This window comes from Pteronotus mesoamericanus, unplaced genomic scaffold (genome assembly GCF_021234165.1).
Source record: "Pteronotus mesoamericanus isolate MK-2021 breed Mesoamerican mustached bat unplaced genomic scaffold, CSHL_Meso_final contig_169, whole genome shotgun sequence".
In the NCBI taxonomy this organism is placed as follows: domain Eukaryota; kingdom Metazoa; phylum Chordata; class Mammalia; order Chiroptera; family Mormoopidae; genus Pteronotus; species Pteronotus mesoamericanus.
The window spans coordinates 5,161,856-5,165,427 of NW_026555068.1; the positions used below are offsets into that span (position 1 = coordinate 5,161,856).

The 3,572-nt window shown below is 43.4% G+C and overlaps 1 pseudogene; it reads right to left on the reverse strand.

Moving 5' to 3' along the window:
• Window positions 1-1,170: 1,170 nt before the first annotated feature.
• Window positions 1,171-1,671, reverse strand: LOC129064644 (60S ribosomal protein L23a-like; annotated as a pseudogene).
• Window positions 1,672-3,572: the final 1,901 nt, after the last annotated feature.

Sequence of the window (3,572 nt, forward strand, 5' to 3'; positions counted from 1 at the left end):
ATGAGACGTTAAGATGGTTGTTATTCCATTAAGTCGGCTGCTCCAAGATGTGGTGTTTTATTCCTTTTCCTGCATCTATTTTTAGAGGTTTTCTTTTAAAAATCAAAACCCATCAAATTTTTATAAAGGCAGGCAATATTAATTATTTGTGAATTATAGCATTCTTTGATAATAAATTTGGACACAGATTTTAAGCCCTTGGGCTTAAAAATAGCATTACTTAGAAACTTCATTGCATTAAAAACACAAAAGATATTTTGGACTTTAAAAAGCATTAAAAATAATTAATATTAAACTTGAAAGCTTAGTTTCTATTTCCTAATTACCGTGGTTTTAGTCTAAATCAAGTAGCAGCTCAGCACTTTGGAGTATGGAGAGTGTTACGGACTGAACTGTGTTCCTCACCAAATTCTAATGTTGAAGTCCTAATCCCCAGTACCTTAGATCGGATTGTATTTGGTGATTGGGTCTTTAAAGTGGTAAATAAGTTAAAATGAGGGCCTCTGGGTGGGCCCTAACCCAATATGCCTGGTGGGGGTTCTTATAAGAAGAGAATAGGACAGCCACACACAGAGAAAGGACTGCGGGAGGATGCAGCAAGAAGTGGCCATTTACAAGCCCAGGAAAGAGGTTTCATTAGAAACTGGCCTTGCCAACGCCTTGATCTTCTAGCCCCTAGGACTTGAGAGAATTTCTTTGTTTAAGCTGCCCAGTCTTTGGCATTTTGTTAGCCCTAGCAAAGTAATATGAAGAGGTAGCTTAGAGTGTACAAAAGGCCCTTCTTTCTCTCCCAGAAAGAGTAGGACATGCAGCTTCCCACTTACCTGGTAGGGCTGTAAGAGGCCCCAGGACGATAATGTGTGTGAATTTGATTAGAAAGCTATAAATCACTGTCCAGCTGTGCCACCTCGGGCAAGTCTCTGTTGTCTCTGGGAATCAGCCTGCTGTCCTGGAGAGTCCCTTGATACTCTTCCAACAGTGGCTCCAAGCTGCTGCTCAGGGCGCCCCCTCCAGCTGGCTCCTGAGGAAGCCTGGTAGAAATGGATTGGCAGTCTCACCTGCAGTACCACTGAACCAAAATCTCTCTAAGCGATGCACAGAAATTTTTTTTTATTAATTTTTTTTACAGTGTAAAATTTTTATATTTAGAATTAGCCAGCTGGACTGTGTTTAGATGATCCCAATTTTGTTGGCAACATCCAAAGCATCATAGTCAGGAGGCAGTCAAACATATGCCTTCTTCTCTCCATCAGGCCTGATCAATATGTTGACCCCTGGCCATGTCAATGTCGTAGAGCTTCTTCGCGGCCTGTTGATCTGGTGCTTGTGGGCCTTGACATCCACAATGGACACAGGTGTGTTGTTGTCTTTTATCTTCTTCATGGTTGACCCGGTAATCAGGGGGAGCCCGATGATGATGGCATAATGGTCAACGTTGCTTCTTCTGGGGACGCTCTTCTTAAGATGTTTGGGCTGCCTTCGGGGCTGCAGCGTCCTTGGCTGTGGGAAGATGGGTGACATGCAGATCTGTGCGTGTGCGTGTGTGTGTGTGTGTGTGTGTGTGTGTGTGTGGCTGTGGACATCTTTCAGCACTTTCTTTGCCTTTAAAACCTTCGCTTTGGCTTTGGCTTTGAGAGGGTCAGGGGCTTCCGTCTTTGCCTTGGGCACCATCTTTGTGAAAAGGAGCAAATTTATTTTTAACAAACTTTCCAGCAGATTCCAATGGGAAAGCCAGGTTTGGGTACCACTAGATTAGATCATTTCCAAGCTTTCTGCTTGATCTAGCACTCTGTATATCCATGCAAAAGGTTTTGATCCCCATCCTCCAACAGGAGGCTGGAACCTGGAAGAAAATGGGCAATGGCATCTTGTCGTCTCCATCACACACGGATGATGCCCCCCCGACCTTTTCTTGCCTGTGCATATGTCCTGGCCAGTCTCCAGCAGTTCTGAAGCTTCACGGGAAAGCCTGGGTCATGAGGGGAGCTGGTAGCACACTGGATGGCACAAAGACTGGGCTTGGTTTGGGGGTCAGATAGAGATCAGGACTAAGTATGATGCTGGAAGGAAGGCACTGTCAGGCCCCAGGCCGTGGTGGCGCATAGACTTATGGACTGAATTCTGTTCCCAGCTTTGTAATGTTCTAGTTATGTGTCCTTGGCCAGGACAGGCTGAGTCTCTGTGTACTCACCTGCAAAATTCATTTATTTTCTTTTCTGCCTATTGGGACAATCAACTTAGATGATGATTATCAAAGTGCCTGGAAAAATAGAAATCCTTTATACTAGTTTCTGGTTCTATAGTTTGTGTATAATGATAATAACGCACTAGGGCTGGAGAGGGCTGAGGCAAAGCACAGGTCTTTGAAAAGCTAAAACGATGAACTGGTTAGTTTTAACCACATTTTCTGATATGTATTTAATTAAACTGTACAGCTTCGGTTAATGCCTAGCCAAGACTTGTGATAAAGTGAAACAACTCTGAATTCAACACAGGGAAATGGGTTACTATTCCAGATACTGGTTCAAAGGCACCAGGCCAAAAATGTGATAGAATATCCATCCAGGTCTCCTTCCCCATGTCATGAGGCCTCTGTCTGAGGGCAAATGTCCCAGCGGCTGAGGTCTCACTCTCCAGTCATACCTTTGGAAAGGCAAGTTACAAAGAGAACCTCACGAGAGCCACCACTTGTATTAAATCCTTTGAACACCCATGCCCTGATGTGTGGAAGACCCATCTTCGTTTCTCTGCATACCTCAGGCATGTGTTGATATTTGCACATCTGATTTTCATAATGGTTTTCAGCCTCGTAGTATCTACAGATGTTAACTAGTGAAGCCTCAGAATTCCTCTGTGAGGCTGGCAATTCTAATATCAATTTTATGAAAAGGGCAGTTGAGAAATGATGGGACTTCCTCCAAACTCCTGTTAGAAGGAGACCCAATTCTAGAAAACTGATTATATTTCAGCTTAGACTACACCGACTCTGGCATATCATCTAGTCCCTTAGTCACTTCTCAGGTGGTTTTGGATTTGATCAGAGATATCAAAGTAGTTGGTTTATCTACTTTACATTATTTTTTCTGTGTGTATGTGTGTGTGTGTGTGCGCGCGTGCGTGTGCGCATAAAGGATGGGGCAAAAGTAGGTATTTTATAGAATATCATACATTCTAGATTTGTCTATCTTTTCATGGTGTTTTAACCTGTTCCTGTACCCCCTGCATTTGCTGTAAGATGAGAATTAGGACCAAGGCTTGATTAGGTTCAGGTTAAACATTTTTCCAAAAGTAAATTATAGGTGATGCCCTGTTCCTCATTTTGCACCACATCAGGAGATACACAGTAGGAAGTTGTCCCCTGGTGGTGATGTTGCGCGTGATCACTTGGTTAAAGGTGGTGACTGAAAGGTCTTGCAATGTGAGGCACACTTCCAGCCTTGCAATCTGATGGGTGATACTTTGGCACCCTGTACCTCTGCTGTTCCCAACAGCATCTCAGTGAATGGTTTGAACATCTTTTGATGAGTCTTGCCTGATTCATTGATTATCTTGGAGGTTACAGAATGATGATT